The sequence below is a fragment of the Dendropsophus ebraccatus genome, chromosome 5 (assembly GCF_027789765.1).
Source record: "Dendropsophus ebraccatus isolate aDenEbr1 chromosome 5, aDenEbr1.pat, whole genome shotgun sequence".
In the NCBI taxonomy this organism is placed as follows: domain Eukaryota; kingdom Metazoa; phylum Chordata; class Amphibia; order Anura; family Hylidae; genus Dendropsophus; species Dendropsophus ebraccatus.
This window is the reverse complement of record NC_091458.1, coordinates 69,110,532-69,131,148: the sequence shown is the minus strand read 5'-3', so window position 1 is coordinate 69,131,148 and position 20,617 is coordinate 69,110,532. Positions and strand designations below refer to the sequence as shown.

General features: G+C 39.7%; 1 protein-coding gene across 8 annotated transcripts in view; it reads right to left on the bottom strand.

Annotated features, from left to right (window-relative positions):
- ENOX1 (ecto-NOX disulfide-thiol exchanger 1) overlaps positions 1-20,617 on the bottom strand; it is a 454,877-nt gene that overhangs the window by 120,740 nt on the left and 313,520 nt on the right. The gene's annotated exons all lie outside the window — the stretch shown is intronic.

Below are 20,617 nucleotides of genomic sequence, written 5' to 3'. Positions count from 1 at the left end.
CCCCTTAAAAGGGGTTATCAAGTGCTCACACATTTTTTAACATGTTGCTGTCATAAAAGAAAACATAAAAAAAAAACCATACTATGCTTACCTCTCTGCGCTCCCCCAATGTGGTTGCCGGTGTCCTCCGCTGACTGCAGCCTGTCCGCTTCCCAGACAAGTTGTCTAAGGAGTGACAGCCTGCTCAGCCAATCACTGACTGACAAGGGACATTGTCGTAAGCTCGTCTCAGAAGTAACATTGGCTACAGACAGTGGGGGACACTGGTGACCGCATCAGGGCACGGGGGGGGGGGGTGCAGAGAGGGAAGCATAACATGTTTGTTATATTTTCTTATATTGTAGCAACAGGTCAAAACTATTTTGAGTGCTGGATATGCCCTTTCATTATTAAGACCCCAGATCAGATAAAATAAACTTTAGTAACTGGTCCACAGCCAATAGTCAAACTATAATCCTTCAGAGCAGTTCATAGGTGCAATAACAGAGCCTACTCCTAATTTATGGTGCCATTGGTTTGGACAGAAGCAAACTAGTCACAGGTTTGCTTTAACTTGAAGATCAATTGATTCATATTTAATTTCCATGAAGATGTCATTCAGGACTTTGACCCATAATTCACACAGGACTGGCAACATTAAAAAGCTTCCGCCTACAGTCCACACCCGATCTACACAACCGTTTAGTGCTCTTATCTCAATCTTCCACTGAAAATCTTATTTTTCGACACTCCAAATTACTTCATCCCAAAGGTTGCGTTCACTTTTATCGCATTTGTAGCGGATTTCTTGCTGCAAGTTCTGCATCGATATATGTTGTATCCACTGTGGGAAAGTAGCTCCTCTGCCTTATTAACGAATCCGTTGACAATCCTTTAAAAAGCTCATACTTAACCTTCCCGTGCTCCGGTTTGCTTCTCCAGCTCCAAGGTCACTGATGGCGCTCAGCCAATCAGTGCATTGCAGCGAGACAGCGCAGTGATTGGCTTAGTGCCATCAGTAACCCAGAAGCCGGAGAAGAAAAACAAAGGGGCCTAATCCTACATGGTCGCATAGAGTGGGTCTAACACTACATGATGGCTACTACTAAATGGGGACAAAGAAGAGACTACTCTATGGTAGCATAGAAGCAGCCTAACTACAATATGTAGACACACAGTGGTCTAGCTACCATTTGAGGGCTGTACTACTAATGATATCAACATTATTATTCTAATTAATAGGAGGTGTTTTATCATTAGGAGGCATTTTATTCATGTTTGTTAACCGATTACACATACACACACACACATTATATATATATATATATATATATATATATATATATATATATATATATATATATATATATATATACATATACATACACATACATTTTCCCACCTGTGACATTCTTGATGAAAGTACTACTTGGGGGATGAAATAAGGACAACAGCTTAATCGACTTCCAGAACTCAGGCTATGTGGTGATGATATTATTAGGTATTTCAATGGCAGCTATATTTATAGTTACCCAGCTTTCTCAAGAACAGATGTAACTAGAAAAAGAAGAATCTAAATTTTCCCCACAGTGTGGGGGGAGTAGAACTACTGCATCTATGTGTACTGCACTATAACATTTTCTACACTATACTACAGTGGGGACACGCATACATCAGTATTAATAAATAAGCCTCAATAGATCAGCAACAAGCTGTATTTTTTTTTTTGCTCAGCACTGGTATAATGTTTTGCTTTAAAGAGGTTTAGCATTCTAAATAAAATAAGCAGCATACTGTATCAATGCTGAAACAAAGCACAAAAAAAAACATTTACTTTTTTTTCTAGGAAATGTTACTTAATCAAATGCGGTTCCTTAAATATGGTAATTAACATAGTCTCTGGCAAGTAACAGTATTTATATAAATGCAGGTTGGTCTAGATTATACTTATTACATTCAGTTTTAAATTATGACAGAGCACTCTCTAGGTCCCATTGGTAAAAACACTCTATTCATCATGTATTAACCCCTATGGGAGGGCAAACACTTCAAAAACAAATCAACCTGTGAAGCTGAAAATTACAAACTACAAAAGCAGAATTAACAAAAAGAAAAAGCTGCAAAGCTGTCAGTAAACCCTGATGACTTGAATGTATATTTTACCATTGTGTACAAGGCTTACTGAATATTCTGCATATTAGTTTCTCATTACATTCAGGGTTTACACAGTGAAATGCTCCCTACATGCTAGACATGGCCATTTGGTGTGATGTGAAAAGTGACTTTAGCACACATTTAAGATGGGGGCAAAGAGCATATATGACAAGCCACAATACACCATGTATACTGTACATCTTGACAAAGAAAGGTCAAATGTATTTCAATAGGTGTAATGCTCAAAGATTCTTGCTACATCCCAATTACCGAAGCCCTGTTAATCCCGCTCCAGTACTCCAGAAATCCCAATTTGACACTGACACTGTCTTCTAGTACAGTTTATACTCTTCCATGATCAGAAGCAGAAGAATGAGCAGAGATGTCATAACATGACACTGAGTAATGGCATATTTTATGATAGAAATTTACTTTGACCTCCCTTAGAAGCAAATGTTACATAAATCCTAAACTACTAGATAATCTCTCACCAGGGAATCTGCAGGCAGCCACACAAATGGATCAGCAAAGATGTAATCGATTGACAGGGTGAGTATGCCAGAGTTGTTTTTTTTCTCTCTAGTTAATAATGAACAGTTTGTGACTTGGGATACCTATTCTAAGTAACCCAGATGCAATAATAAATTTGTTTTCTTGAAAGAAGTCTACAAGAACTACAAGGGTCCTTTTCTCTACAGTAGAGAGACCTTGCTTGCTTACGGGTCACTTTTATATACTGTATGACGTGTGATGTTGAGCCACACTATCCTATGGAACTTATCCTAACTCTTATTTCAAAAGCCTAACATAAGGAGCAAACATAATTTCTTTCTCAGTGACAGAATAAGCAGATCTTTTATTAGTCCGATTTATAAATATTTTTTTTTTGAAAATGTTTGCATGTAATTTGAGAGTGAAATAAACAGATCACATATTTATTTTTAATGTGATCAGAATACGCACAGCTGTGCCCACATACAATACACCCAAATGTGAACCAACAGACGTCAGAAGGATGCAGTTTCAGCAGGTAGAGATACTGTAATATCCATAGCCATGTCTCGGGGTAACATATACGCCAACCCACATTGTCTGTCACTCATTTTCTTGGCTCAGTTGAGGAGGAATGTGTATTAATTACATGTATATATTTCAGTCATTGGATGTATTGTTCAGCTTAGTAACACAGCCTATAAATAAAATCAGCATGCCAGTGGCATTGCTTGGATTGATGCATGTCTCCTTCCAAGTCATTAAATGTGTGCTGAAGAACATTCTGCACTACGTGTGTGATAGTGTTAGCTGCTCTTCTAATGACTAGATGTTATGGCCATAATTAACCATTGTGGGGGTCTAAAGATGAATCTTATGGTCACCAAATCACCCGCTCAGAAGGGTGCACCAATGTTACCAGCTCTTCTTTCTCTCTGTCTGTTAATCTGGTTATGGGCACTATGGTATCTGCCAAAGGGGTATTCATCCCCCTTTGTCAGACTGCCATTTAGAAGACTAGAAAATTTAAAGAGGACCGGTCTTAAAAAATTTAATATTTTATATTTGTTTATAGTCTCCAGTTCCCTGATTCCCAAAGTGTTTTTACTTTCTTGCTAGCCCCCCCTATTCCTCATATACGGCAGGAACCTTATTTCAGGGGTATGAATACTAGGTAAAGAGAGTATGAATAATATTTACTGGCGTGTAATTAGAAGCTCCAAAGTGTTCACACCTCACTTTAAAGTTCCCGTACAATACAGATGCTGTAGTAAAACACCTATATCTTGAGAACTAGGTGGCATAGCAAGAAAATAAAAACTATTGGAATCAGGGCATCTGAGGCTACAAAATGAAAAACTGTTTTTACATAGTGTGAACCGAGCCTAATAGTGATCATATCTAAAACACTTTTACTACAATAAACAAGTAGCAACAAGGTAAAAGGCAAAGTAAAAGAAAAACAAAGAGCACTGGAGAACTAAAGAATCTGGAGACAGTGAACTGCTTCAGCTAAGCTGATGATCTTAAATGGCATCCAATGGACACTGTTGACTTAAAGGGAACCTGTCTTCATGTTCAAGCTGCCTTAACCATGAGTTCCCAGGGCAGCTCCTAGTGACTTCTATCTGTCCCACCAGCTTTCACTGATAGATCTCTACCTGTTTGGATATAGAGAGACAAATCTATACATTAATGTGTGTGTGTGTGTGTGTGTGTGTGTGTGTGTGTGTGTGTGTGTGTGCGCGTGCGCACGTAGGAGGGGACTGGGGCAGAGGGTAGCCACAAAGGACAACCCCAATGACTTCAACAATTAAGGTAAAATCCAGAATAAGCTCCCCTCTCCCACACACCCACAAATAGGAAAGACCTATGATACAGGGCCTTAATGTTGTTTCTCTTACAGACAATTCTCAATGAATGCTGGGAGTGCAGGTGTGTTTGATGTAAAGTATTATATAATTTTGTTGGCTCTTAAGCTAAGATTCGCAGTTTAATGATCTCCACCTTACAGGTGATAACATAAATGATGAGTGCCATCCCAGTCACAAGACTCCCTGCATACAGTTCTGAGGAGAGACATAAGTCTGTTAACAATACAACACAGGACATTCAATGGAGCCGAGCCTTGGTGCATTGGGACTCCAGCAATAATTCTACACATCAAATACATCTTATATATAAATTGCGAGGCACATTCTTGTCCATTCACTATTTTACTATTTGGCTCAGAGGGTTTATCTGTCAGCTTTCTTATGAAAATTTTATACTAGCTTAAGACAAAAGTGTCAAGTGCAAATTCCATGATGAACACATTCCCCAGAGTCAGACATTTAGCTCCATCTTCAAACAGATAAATGATTCACTGCCAAACCGTTTTTCCCCTAGATCATGTTTTGTTCAAAGTTAAATATTCAGAATCTTACAAATCCTGGGCATCATCATTTCTGAAGCACACAGTCTGACCTTAAGGGGGACCTGCCTGGCTGGGGATGCTGTCCTCACTGAGGGCAAGATACCATAGGGACATTGTAATATAGTGACGCTGCTTTCAGTGATCTGTTGCTTATGCTGAAGTGTGCATTAGACAAGCACTTACATTTAGAAGAATGCAATGCACCCCGATGCTGCAATAAGGGGAAACATCCATGCTTTTTATTAGGTGTCGCTAACTCCGCCCACCTACTGATGATTGACAGATTTCTCGCATAAGAAAAAATCTGTCAGTCATCAGCAGGTAGGTGGGGGTTAGCGGCAAATAATAAATACTGGTAACTTCTCAGCAAGAGCAGCATAACCGGTTCAACAGGTTTCCCTTAAATTAACCTCCATACAACTTAATGTAGCTGCTAGTGAACCATTCTTTTTGGATATATAGTAGAACAATAATATCTTCCCAAAATGTCTGCATATTTCTCTACCAGGTGTTTGTGGTATTGTCTCTCCACGGCTAAGCAGTGCTGTCTACCAGTGGATACCATCCTTGGCACTTGTTCCACTCATCAACAAAAACTAAGTACACCAGCATGGCTGCAAACACCCAGTTCTCCTTGCACATTATTTTAAGTATAGAACACAGGGGCTTTGTACCAGCACCCTCTATAGATGCTGTTCCACCTATAAATACATATTGATAAGACAAGTATATAACTAGCTCAATGAATGTAAAGGAAACCTATTGTCCTGAGCAGGCAGTCTGATCTGCCTATAACATGTTATAGAGCAGGAGGAGCTGAGCAAACTGACAAACTGATATATGTGTATGTGATAACTGATATATATATATATATATATATATATTATACACACACACAATGTTGGAATGATTCAGTGTAACAATTTATGCCTAATTTATTGAAATCTGTGATTATTTACAGCCTAGGAGTCCAGGGGGTGGTCCTAATCATACCTTTCCATCTATTGTGGCACCCTGTTCCTGCTGAGCAGTGATTTCTCATCAATGTCTTTAAGCAAAGAAACTGCCTGCTTAGTTGGTCACTAGCTGAGAACGGTCACTGTTGAGACCAGTGATTGGCTGAACAAGACATGGAGCAGAAAATGCCAATCACAGGGACACTATGGGAATGACATTTTCTAATTTTAAAGGGAACTTGTCACATTGAAAATACTACCTGAATTTCAGGCAGCATGTTATAGAGCAGCGATGGGGAACCTTCGTCCCTCCAGCTGTTGCAAAACTACAATTTCCATCACGCCTGGACAGTCGAAGAATTTCCATCCCTGTTATAGAGCTAAGTAGTTAATGTATAATAGTTTCTAGAAGAACTTATAATATACTGTACATAGCATAGTATAGTCATTCAAATTGCTGCTCATTCTGGGTTTCTGACAGCCTTTTCTGTATAATTGTGCACAGAGATAACTGTCAATCACTAACTGGGAACACCCAAAGTTTAAACAAAACTATGCATTAATCTGCTTCACTTCTCATGCTCTATACCTTGGGGCTAGAAAATCAGACTGCACGTTTAACATGGCAGGTTCCCTTTAAGTCAACCTTAGCCCTTTAAGCAAAAAGCAAAATAAAATAAATTACAGCTCAATATAAAACATGGTGGATTATCTGTTCCCAATATGAAGTACTATTTTATTGCCTCTCAAGCAAAACATCTGAAGAGCTGGAATTAATTAAATCCTTAAAGAAGAGCCTCAATTCCCTGAACGTACAGTATATTAAATAGTGGCAGCACATCATTCTCATAACCCCCTATAGAAAGTATAGGGAAGTGATACAAACTAGTTTAGAATCAACTCAGTAGCTGATATCTTTTAATGATTAACTAAAAAAACATGATGACAACAAACTAGAACTAGCAACAAAAAAAAACACCCAAAAAACTAAACTTTACTCACCCCTAAATCTGCCACCACTGGCCTCATGTACTGTATGGTGCATGACCACCAAGAGCTGAAGCATTATGTGCTCCTATAGAGAGATGCCACCTGCTTCAGTGTCAGAAGGTATCTCTACGGGAGTGCTTGCGCGCCTCAGCTCTCAGTCAACATGTCAATTCTTTGGTCGGAATCTGCCCATGCATAGAATGGAGTCTTTGACACGGACAGAGATGCGCGCGGCCAGTCCACGGACTGGTGCGAGCTGCGGAATCCGCAGAAAGTTTTCTGTCGTGATTCCATAGTGTGCACGTACCCTAATAGGGACATTTATAAAGACCAGCACACTCATACACAAATCTTAATAAGGCCCTCCCCCCGCAATTGCCCAACCGGATTGCATACGCCTCTGAGTGAAACCGGCCTGACCTGCATCTGTCATACGGCGAGCACAGAAATCTGCACCTGCTCCTGGGCCGGTGTACATTTCGGCCATGATTCACGCCTGTGAGCAGGCGTAAATCATGGTAAATCAGGTGTGGGAGGAGGCAGCAACATCCCCCCCCACAGACACACACACTTGGCTGGCATATGCCGGGGAAAAGGGGTGAATCTGCACTCTTCCCCCGGCGTACGCCTGTGGCGTAGCCTTCATAAGTGTCTGGGTATAAAAGACAATCAGATTCACCCGATATATCGCTGCCCAAAATAAAAATTTATAAAACTCTTATATAATACACTGTACATATGAAACAGAGGAAACAGTTTACAAAAAGCCACTTTCAGAAGTTAAACAAATAATAAATAACTCCCATATGGTGTTAGCATAACAGCTGCTCTATAAGGAATAGTATAGGTAGACAGAGCATGCTAGGAAAAGTAATCTCTCAGAAGCAGAGTAACATTGTGGGAGGAGTGGACATAATGGTTTCAACATAAAACTCAAGGCTCTAGTCTGCAATGTTGTCTGATTGCAAGTTGTACGGATTAAGGTTTTAGATGTTGTCACCCTCATCTTTACACCAAGAAATAATGGCACCAAATCAGAGGCTTTTGTGACTTGTCCTTGGTGAACAGCTAACACTGTTAAAGCTAAGAAATATAAATGCAACTAAATAGAAAACTGCATTTTACCACCTTAAACCACAGTAATTCCTAGATGGGAAACCAGAAGATTGTGATTTACTTATAGGTCACTGACAGGTCCCGGATAGAATACAATGCTTCAGTCCAGTCTTGAACCCAAAGGTCATCACTAGCTGCAGACTGAAGTGTTGGAATAAATCACGGGTTATTCTTAATACCATAATCCAGACACGTGCCTCTGTTTTATATATGGGCTCCATTTTGTAAGGAACATTTGCAGACGTACAATACTGTATGTAAAAAATAAGAATCCTTATGTGCTGTCATTAAGCGGGCACAGTATATAAGTAACATACTTAAAGGAGAAGTCCTTTAAAGTCCAGTGAAAATTTTTATTAAAGTATTGTATTGCCCACCAAAAGTTATACAAATCACAAATATTCACTTATTACGGGAAATGCTTATTAAGTGCTTTTTTTTCCCTGCACTTACTACTGCATCAAGGCTTCACTTCCTGGATAACATGATGATGTCACTTCCTGGATAAAATGGTGATGTCACAACCCGATTTCCAGAGCTGTGAGGGCTGTGGCTGCTGGAGAGGATGATGGCAGGGGGACACTGAGGGACACAGAGCACTGGAGGGACACAGAGCATCCCCCTGCCATCATACTCTCCAGCAGCCACAGCCCGCACAGCTCTGGGAGTCAGGTCGTGACATCACCATTTCATCCGGGAAGTGAAACCTTGATGCAGTAGTAAGTGCAGGAAAAGAAGCACTTTATAAGCATTTCCCGTAATAAGTGTATATTGGTGATTTGTATAACTTTTGGGGGGGTAATACAATACTTTGATAAAGAATTTTGCAGGACTTCTCCTTTAACATATAGGCTATATAGGAAATGTAGGGATGTAAAGGGATTCTATGTTCTTAAGTAAACAATGTATTGGATAACATTTTTAAATAATCATATTTCATACAACTCCATACAAAACGCAACAGTTTTTTCATAAAAAAAATGCAGATTTTGCTGTTCACTGCCTGTTATGGTCAGTGCATCTCTAGTAACAAAGACACCAAGACAGAACACAGGAAGTAGGGGCGTTCTGCCCAGGGGCATTCCTAGTGATGAGGAGGGCGGGGAGGCGTTGCAATCCTTGGGCAGACACACACTGTAAGCTACGCCAATTTGACACAGGGCTGCAAATTTAAAAGTTGTTTTTTTTCTAGGACAATAACTTCAACACCTTGTGAACAGACCCCAGGGCAGATCTTAAATGAAAAGCAGCTATCCAATGGTACAAGCAGTTTGGGGGGGGGGGTCAGATTGTGGCTACAGAGTTGCTTTCAGCACCTTTTATAAGGCTTGTTCATTTAGTATCAACATGGATTTATTTTGGTATGGTAATCATGATAAAATCATCTCTAAGGCTGGGTTCACACACAGTATATTTCAGGCAGTATTTGGTCCTCATGTCAGGTCCTCATTGTAACCAAAACCAGGAGTGGATTGAAAATACAGAAAGGCTATGATCACATAATGTTGAAATTGAGTGGACGGCCGCCATTTAATGGCAAATATTTGATGTTATTTTAAAACAACGGCTGTTGTATTGAAATAATGGCAGTTATTTACCGTTATATGGTGGCCATCCACTCAATTTCAACATTATGTGAACATAGCCTTTCTGTGTTTTCAATCCACTCCTGGTTTTGGTTGCTATACAGCCTCAAACATACAGCCTCAAATATACTGTACGTAGTGTGAACATAGCCTTAGACTGCACAATGCGGAAAAGATACAGCAAGTGTGGCTACAACATGTGTGTATGTGGGGGGGGGGGGACTGAGGTAACATACTGTATATATTTTAGTGGTATTTTTAAACCACTGGATTCTGAGCTTTTAGTTTGATAAATGCCTGCTTGCTCTGTTATCCCACTACGCATTTAAACACAGAGGTACAGGCATTTACATTGAGGCTGGCAGCATACTAGACTATAATACTGTCAGTATAGGCAAACTAGCGGCAAGTGTCAGAAAATGGGGGAAAAGTGCAGGAAACACACAGGATGCAGCTGCAAAAATATGTGATCAATGTGCTTGTACTGTATGATGAAAGTAAGTGGCATTCACCCCAAAAAAGTGCCCTCAGCGCTTCTTTAGACTTGGTTTGAAAAGCACTCAGCCCAACAAGAAGTGGCTGTTAGCTTTCACCTGGCATCTGCCATTGTTTGTGTGCACGTTGTTGTGATGTATTTGGGATAAATAAACTACCACATGGAACGAAAACTATGAGGTGAGTGCCACTCTATTTCATCATGCTAGTTTCTTTAACACAGGTTGGTAGAGGTAAAGGAGATCTCATTTTCACCACAAGGGTATTGGATAGATAATGCTAATAATTTCGAGGGAATTGGAGATATAGTGCTAATAATAATTTCTAGTACAAGAGGGGATGAACCTATTAGCCGATATGTGATTGTTTTGCTTCCAGTTTAGGACATTGGCAGGTGCAGAGCAGAAATGGCTGAGAACACCAACAGCTCTGCTCTTGCTTGCTGCTGCCTTTGGGAGATGCAGAAGATAAGCAGTATGTGTGACTAAATTCAGCTCTGGCACACATCAATATACAGAGGACAGACCTAAGACATGGAACAACAAACTCTACTAGGGAATTATTAGCCCCCCTGAAAGCTGAGCCTGCACACATTCCCTGGCCTGCATGCAATCACAGCTGGCAATGCAGACCTAGAGGCTACAGCCAAGGTTAATGAGAGAACACAACCTACTCCCACTATATAACATTTCCCATACAGCAAACACTCGGGACAATTAACTACGCACACATAGGCCAATAATACCCTAGATATCTGATGGTTTGAGCTAAAATAAAATAAAATGATATATATAGTAGTAACAAAACACACCAGACTTGTGACTCTCAGCCAATAAAAGCAGATGTTACAGAAGATTTCTATGCAAAAGGAGAAATATGACAACATATTCATAAATCAGTGTGATAATGTTTCTTTGACATACAGCGATATCAGGATTTTTGTTGTGACGGCCATTTTTGCAAGTAACAATAGAAGGTGTGGCCATATTGGATATCACTCTTGAATTAGCTTCTTTCACTACGATTTGCATTAACAAAATGGTATTACCTGTCCTTTTCTTATGTTCTACCTCCACCCTCAGCACGTCTTGGAAAAATGCCTTCCCAAAAGAGAAGGGACAGCAGCAAAATGAGAACATCTCATATGGGAAAATCACATCTACATATATGAATCTTATCTAAATCAAGTTACCAATTTTAAATTGACATGTTGCAGATATTGGACATTACATGCTATAGTGGTTTGGCCTTCACTTGATGATCCCGACTTATGGTGCGTTTACACAGAGAGATTTATCTGACAAATTTTTGAAGCCAAAGCCAGGAACAGACAATAAAGAGGGATCAGGTTATAAAGGAAAGACCGAGATTTCTCCTGTTTTCAAATCCATTCCTGGCTTTGGCTTCCAAAATCTGTAAGATAAATCTCTCTGTGTAAACGCACCATTAGGGTCCATTTACACCGAATGATTATCTGCCAAATTAACACGGACGTAGAGTGCATGTAATGGACTTCTCCTGCACCCAGGCAGCATCTGTAATAAGATGCTGAGTGTGGGGGAACTGTATTAATATCAGCCGCGCAGCTGATTCATTACAGCACGGTGCATATGAATACAGTTCCCCCGCTCCCAGCATCTTATCACAGATGCTGCCTGGGCGGGGGAGAAGTCCTTAACATGCATTCCACGTCCGTGTTCCATGCAGAACACTTTGCTAGGCTTGGCTGTCAGCTTATCAGATGGCTGCCTTTGAACTCTGTGCCACTCCATGCCGCTCTGCTCTGGGTGCCTATAAAAGCTGCATACAGTCCTGGGAAACTTCTTCCAGTTTCCCAGGACTGGATCCAGCTTTTCCAGGCGCCTGGATATTATTGTAGTAAAATGATAAACTTTTATTATTATTTTTATTAATGCAATCACGATTACAACACGCTCATAGTGTCATACTGAACTCATCATGAACTTATCAAGTTATAATACTATTTAATATAGAAATGAGAGATCAAAAACTTTGTTTTTTCTGCTTTTAAAACGTTATTGCATTTGTGTCCAAAAAACTACGGCTATACGTTAGCTGGGAGTCAATATAGTAATATGAGATGTAATACCCACATTCATCCATATGGTAGTTAAGAGGTACTGACTGAGTGAATGTATGAGGAAGCTGATCAGTTAACTACTGAGCTATAGGAGCTAGGAGAATGAATCAGGAGAGTCTTATTCTCTCTAAGCTACTGAACTCAACACCAGAACCTTTCAGGAGAGTCTAGTTCAATCACATGTATATGACTGCACTCAGCAATGACACCTGTGGTAGTTCCATGTACTGACTCATGGCGAATATATGAAGGAGCAGTAAAGCTGAAAGTAGCATATACGGCACAGAGTGATGGTACAGGAGCCAGTGCTGGCAACAAGACTGGAGCTCTAGGCTAACAAGATAACTTTATCTTAACAGGTGAGCTGGATGAACATACTCTCTTTCACACAGACTCTCTCTCTCTCTCTCTTACACACACACACACACACACACACACACTGATAGAGCTGTTGCTGCTGGGCTGGACTCTCTGTCTCCCCCTGTCTTTAGTTCATTTTTTCTACTAATCTTTGCCAGGAAAGTGAACTAAATCATATAGTTTACTATGAAGATTAGTTCATTTTGAACTGATCATTCACAAACTATCCATCACGATTTCAGTGCATTCTGGTGTTGCATATACTCATTATACAGTAATTATACTGCAAGAGTTAATTCAGCTGAAGTAGGCACAGTGATCGGCACCACTCATGGTGCTGATGCATAGGTATTAGAGATGAGTGAACCGCAAGCATGCTCCTGTTCATCGGAACCCGAGCGTTCGCCATTTGATTAGCGGTGGCTGCTGAAGTTGGATAAAGCCTTAAGGCTATGTAAAAAACATGGATATAGTCACTGGCTGTATCCATGTTTTCCAGACAACCTTAGAGCTTTATCCAAGTTCAGAAGCCCCCGCTGATCAAATGCCGAACGTTCCGGTTCGGATAAACTCTAGCATGCTCAAGGTTCGCTCATCTCTTATAGGTATCCCATATGGAGTAGTACACATTTACAAATTGGAGGTGCCTCCTGTCATTTAGCTAAAGGTGCTAGTATAGTCCACAGTATGAAAAAAATCAGGACACTCACCACTTTCACCTGAAGTAGCGTACGAGTTACGTGAAACAGCTGTCACTCCAAGTTTTGTGTCCAGTGCGTTCCTGTACATGCACCATTTGAAATAAATCCCCACTGTACGGTGAGCGCTGTTTCTTTCATATTGTTGGCAAGAGTTAATGTCAACACTATGGGATTTCGTGTAAAGAAGGGCCAAGACTGGTGCTTACAATAGACAGTGCTGGACCTTATGTACTCTACATTTAAAATGATCATCAGTGACACATGGGTTAGACAACAGACCATGGCTTCAATTTTTAGACAGGGATTTTGTATATTGCATTTTCTTTCAATGTGTTACTGCCTCAATGGTTCAAGTACAAAATATATGTTGCTCTCAAAAGGGGATAAATTAAACGGTTCACCTTTCTAATACTTTAGGTGTAGGAATATGGTAATGGGTACATTTTAGGATTAGAAAGAAAAATAATATATGTATCACCTAGAAGTGAACAGCTGTGTCAGATTTCCCCATAAAGTGCAGATGAATGCTGGGGTCCCAGCAGGGGGAGCCTTTTCTCAGGGGCACATTCTGGTAGAAGTAGGGATTGTTAAAGTTCTCCTTTCACTCCTTTGAATGCAAAGCTTCACCAAAATCTTCCTTAATATTCCTTGATATTACTTTAGCTCTACAACACACAATGTATGTGTTTCCTCTGTGCATAGTATTACATCTGTCACTCAAACAATGTTGGGAAATATAGAGAACTTGCTTTCTTCAATATGTCATGCTGATACAAGGGAGAGTATCAGAAATAAATGCATATGTTGAAAATCAGCAATGACAATGAGCAAGACAAAAATACAATTTAAAATGCCTTCATAACACCATAGGAGCCCTGCATTATCACACAGCTAGGAGTAGTTCCTCACCACCACTAGAACATTAAAGATCTGCATACACATTATTGCTGTTTAGAGCAGAAGTATGACTATATTATTTTCCCAGTTATACCAAATAGACTGCTTGTAGAATTTAAGCAAACATGAAGGCGTGAAGAATGCCCTTTTGCCCTTGAGAAAGACCCCACGAGGTTAGGTAAGACCGGTTGAGGGGAGAAGAAACAGTAAGAACAACTCATCTCAAGCAATGCATAGGATGGATAGAAAGTAAAGTGGTACTCAACTAGACTGGTGACATTTTACAGAGCTTCAGTATATGTAAAAGGGGTTACCAAGACAGTTACTCCTTTCTTTCAACTGGAAATCCTTCTTTCTCAATGTTTTTCTTCTATAATTCGCACTTGTACTACATCCAAGTTAAAGGGGTTATCCAGTGCTACAAAAACATGGCCACTTTCTTCCAGAGACAGCCCCACTCTTGTCTCCAGATTGGGTGGGGTTTTGCTGCTCAGTTCCATTGAAGTGAATGGAGCTTAATTGCAAACCACACCTGAACTGGAGACAAGTGTTGTGTTGTCTCTGAAAGAAAGCGGCCATGTTTTTGTAGCACTGGATAACCCCTTTAACATATGAGTCAATACCAGTTGCAGGTGTTTGTTGAGGGATACTGATTTTCATATTCTCAACAAACTTGAAATCACATAAATCTATGTACTGTAAGCTATGTTCACACTTGCATTGCTCTCAAAACTGGAGCCAAATGGACAACAACGACTTGTACTTGAGCACAGAGGCCCTAACATGACGTAGGTTGTTTTACCAAGAAAAATAGAGTTGCATGCAGATATAATGGAATCTATTATAAAAGCTCAGAATGGAGCCTCCAACACAGATATAAAATGAGCCTTAGGGTACAAACCCACTTGACGTATTTGCTGCGTGAATCAGTCTTAAAAATAAGCAGGCAAAACGCAGGTTGGCTTTATACAATTGTTCTGCGTTATTGTTCTGAGGAAGTCCAGTAGTGCGGACGGAACGCGTGGGGTTCCCCTTATTGACACCCCGTTGTGTCACTGTTCATTTCTTGGTTAGGTGGTAACTATCTATTGTTTGGGTATCACTGTATTATTTGCTTATTCGTTATATTGCTGCTTGTATCAGCTTGGATATCTTATCTTTTCATGAATATTTTTTTCCACTTTTGAAGGGTTATTTACCTTTTTATTGTTTGAACAGGACACAACAACCTTTTTACGGGGTGTCAAGGTGGATGACACCTTACGTGGTGTCTCCATGTTTGGTGTGCTTTTTAAGTGTTTTTAAATTTTTTGGATCTACGTGTGTTATTTATACTTCTTTTTGTACCTGTGGAATAAAGTACTGTTATTTTGAGCTTATCTCATGATTTGTGGTGTGCTTACTTACTATATGGCATATACTTTTTTTTGCTTTTTCTGGTATACAGGTTTCTTATATGTCCTTTGTTAGCACCCAACTTTATTTATCTTTTGGCTGTGCATGCCCCCCACTTGTTGCTATCTTGCTTATTTTTAAGACTGATTCACACAGCAAATACGTCAAGTGGGTTTGTACCCTTAAATATATTTATTAGAGATGAGCGAATCTCAAGCACACACTGGTTAGCGCAAACCCAAGCATGCAACATTTGACCCCCAGTGGTTGAAGTTGTTGGATGCAGCCCTATGGCAGTATCCATGTTTTCCAGGCAGTCTCAGGGCTGCATCCAACTTCTTCAGCCACTGGTAATAAAATGCTGCACGCTCAGGTTCAGATGAACCCGAGCATGCTCGAGATTTCCTCCTCTCTATTGCTTATATGTGGGGCTTTGTTGCAGATCTGTATTGGAGGCTCCATTGGGGTCATTAGTCAGATTCCTTGCAGCAGCGGTAAATTGAGTCGGCCAGTCCGCTGCACAATGAACACTAACAGAGCCCAAGCTACCCTACTGGCTTTAATAGGGTCTGTCAGTTTCCAGCTGGTTGTCCATTATTTGTCTAAATTTTAATCAGGCAAAAATTACTGCTTGCAAAGTTTTGTTCATCTGGTTATTTAAAGATAATCTGCAATGGAGACTCTAAACAGCACCTCCAATGTACATGTGAACTTAGACGAGAGAACATGGATGCTGTTCCGTAAAATACTCTCATATCTGTAACTGAACCTTGGTACAATAGTAAGCATCGAGGCTGCAGTAAATTCACGCTCATTGCTCTAATCCTCAGCTTTTGGTGAAGACTTGTTTATTGATCAGGTTTACTTCAAAGGCATCATCCAAGACTGGTACAGTCATACCAAAACTCTGTAGTACAGAGAAAGTGCACGAAGTGTCAATGAAGCTACTTACAGAAGACCTTTTCACACAGGCTCCCGCACTATATCAACAAAGGAAGCAGTTCATATACCCCTAAGTCCATTCTACAGATGTATAGTGTAAGCTGTACAACAAATGTACTGCTGACATCCCTGATCCAAAACTCTGGTTTACTTTCAGTTGGAAATCCAAAGCGTCTAGCTTTCTAACAACATAAATCAACTGCACATTCCCAACTCAAAAATTAGATTGCTTTTGTACATTGCCAGAAAGGTTGTAATGCAGTTTTGGAACCTTCTCCTATCTGTGAAAAATGACTGCCGAGAACATTGAACCTTTATAGCATTCAACTGCCATAAGGAAGACGTATTCCTGGGCCAAAAATACAAACTAGTGGAGAAATAGATTGGATAATATAATTACAATATAAATAATAGGACAGACAGATCAACTTTCTAAAGCCAGCCACTTACTCTTTCAAACAGTTTCCGCATATATTATTATTTTTTTCCTAGTTCCAAAGTAAGGTTTCAGCTCGGGTCACTCCGGGGCTCGGTCCTGTCTCACTAATTGTATGCCCTTTCCACAACCCTTTCCTCTGTTAACAAATGCATCAATAAATTTATTTATGCTCCATGTATTCCTAATATTGCAGAACCTTAATGTAAAAGCAAAAAAAGGCAAATGGAATGGAAGAAACCTTTTCCTCTCTAAGTAGCGATTTCTACTCAAGCAAATGCTGGAATCCATGCCACTAATACGAAATTAATACTGTTTTCAAATGCAAACAACCAACTGCTGGGAGTGAATTATTCCATGTACAATTAAAATAACATTTCCAACCACAGAAGGGTGCAACAAACAACTAAATCGCTGCAATGTCACGTTCCAAATAACATGCATCTTAAGCTTGGTTTTTTATCTCGTATTTGCTGCCGTTCACAAACGGACTGACTATTTTTCATCTGCATGGCGGCGCTTTGATCTCTTTGCCATATCCTCTCACGTCTAATGTTCCGGAGCTGCTGAAGAGATATTCAGAAGGCTCTTTTCAAACAAAATCTCCTATGACATTTAAGTTATACTTTACAGTCTGTTTCAAATCCACAATTACTTTTCTTTTAGAATCAAGGCTCTGGTTTCTAACACACGATGTTTTGCCATTATGAATGAATGAGATGTTCAGAAGCGAAGGCATCAAATGAGAGGGCAAACACAGGCATAAAGGAAGGTATTACAAGTTCTTTTCATATACTGCAAATTAATCATCTTTAGATATATCTTCTATTCTCAATTGTTCCCCGTCTCCTTTTTGCACACACAGATCTTCTATTCTTAGTTGTTCCTGGTCTCCTTTTTACACACACATTAAGGTACAGGGCCCTGGCAGTAACTTTCTTTTTACATATTGCCTATCGTGGACTGTAAAATTGTGTCTCTTTGGATAGAATGTTCACAGAAATAGCTCATTATAACATTTTCTGCAGTTTTTTCCTCTAATGAGAAGCAGTTTTTTTCCCTTTTTTAAAAGTTGTAAGTTTAAAAGAATCTCATAACTGATATAGGACAGAAACTAAAAAATATGGTTTTATGCCCTTTCACACATCACTATAATACGGTCTACAATAACAGATCCATAACTGAGGACAGTATAGTACCCATTGATTTTATTAGACCCTTCTACTTATCCGTGATTTTAAGAATCTGTAAAACGGCTGCTATCTCTGCAGCAAAAGATACTGGCAAGCAATTATATGCCCTGGATCACTTATCATCTTGAATTGGTCACAGAAATTGTGAACGGCTACAGATATGTGAGTGTGGCCTTAAAGTAATACTGTATTCTAACTCTAACAAACCTGATTACTTTTTTTAACACAGGACTGCAATATGACCCTAAATAAAGTCTATAGGTGAGCATAACTATTACAGATTTGCTGGCAGATCCCAGATATCTTGATGGAACCCACTAACAATCTAGTGAATATTTGGAACTAGCCCCTGACTTTTCCATAAGGAGAAACCGTATTATTATTATATGGTTTATATCTATATAATAAGTGGTGCCACTAAAATAAAAAGACTAACGTGTAGTACATTAATGGAAAAATCTCAGAAATGTGATATTATTGTTCCATACAGAGATTAGTGATTTTACATAATAACGAAAAGAATCATTTTGTTATCTCTACAATACGCCAATCAACCTGCTGCCTTTAACTGACTACCACTCCATGCCACTCCTCCCTCGGTGCTGGGAAAAGCTGGATCCAGTCCTGGGAAACTGGGAGAAGTTTCCCAAGACTGGGTCCAGCTTTTACCAGCACCCGGGGAGGAGTGGTAGTCAGTTAAATGGAAGCAGGCTCTTGAGCGGATTTTAGAGATTAAATTTGCTCATCTCTAATTTGCATAGCTAACAATGAAAAACAACTGATTATCTGGAACATATCAGGCAGGGCTGTATATACTATGAGGCGAGATACTCATCTTGCCTTATAGCAGACAGCAGTTCCCATGGGGTGGCATGTTGCATGGAGCAGCCATAAATCATACTGTTTAACATCTTCTCCCCTCGTCTCGTATTCTTATACTGTTGGCCCCATTGATAATGCAAATGACAGCTGGACACAGATTTGGAACACAAGGCAGTCAGTACATAGAATGTCGTAATTTATTTTTTTTATAACTGTATAACTATTATATTGAGGTATCAAGCACACTTTCTTAGTACACTTATACGCCACAAAAGATTTACAACAGATAGGGACAGCATTTACGTTTTAGCCTCAGGCCGCTGAAAAGACTACATTTGTCCTATCAGGTCCTGTACCTGTTAGAAATCTTACTGTATTTAAAGCAGTTGTTGACCTTTCTTCAATATGTTATGCGGTATAACATGTATGATGAATTATAACTTTACATATACACTGGACCTCATTTATCAAAACTGTCAAACAAAAACGCCTTTACTACAAAACTGTTCACAGCGCTGTTGGCTGTCTGCAATAGGAATAAAGGAAGGTATTCTGGGGATATAGCATAGAAACAAAGAAAATCTTTTGTCAGCTCACCCCCTCAGCTTTGCTATACCATTTACATGAACCTCCGTAACTCTGGAGTTCGTGGGGGTTGTATTGCGGGTCGCCACCCGGTCCATCCAATGAAGAAAATTGTGCATCCACGGCTTCATAAAATCCAATAACTTTTATTAAACATCACAACAAAACTGATTAAAAAACACACCGACGCGTTGCAGGGTGAAAACCCCTTAATCCCCTTATTCTGGGGATATAGCTGAAATAGTTTTACTACAAAAATACCTATTATTAGTTGTCCCTTGTCCATATAGTCTATGAGGGCATATGGGCATATGGACATTATACAGGTGGCTCCATGTTTCTTAGAGCCTATGATGCACCAAAATCTAGAGAGCTATTCAGTGAGAGCGACTCCTCCTCTGGCAGGCTTGGCACATCAATGCATTACACGTTTGGCAAGGCTACATTATCGCAGCTGGGAAATGTATATGTGGACAGTTTGCCCAATTGGCTTCCATTAAAAAAAACTGACTTCACTCATTCTGTATACCTTCCTGACTCTCTTGCAGAATGTATTCTTCCTTCTGAGTAATCTTTTCTCTGGGTACTGTACAGTAATCTAATGAGGTAACAATGAAACCTTTTACTGTATCAAGAATATTCATCTAAGCTCTTAGTTGGAAACATCAGCAAGCCTGTTGACAGTCTCCACTATGACATCAAGGTCAATGACAGAAAAGTAGTGTAATGTATTTGCAATGTAAAAGTATTTTCTTAGTGGATTACATCTATAGGCATAAGTAGAGCTAGTCTTCAATAGCAAGGAGTATTTATTCCCTACAGGTTTGAAGTATTTGTCCCTTTCCAGATGCCTCAGAATTATTTCTGTGGGACCAAAGGGATACTTATTTTCTTTGAGCAGAGTATCATAAAAATGAATGGAGACTAAGGGGGCATGCACATGCTCCGTAGATCATAGACGCTATGGAGCATGAGGTTGCAGGCTGGCATAGGGAAATTTT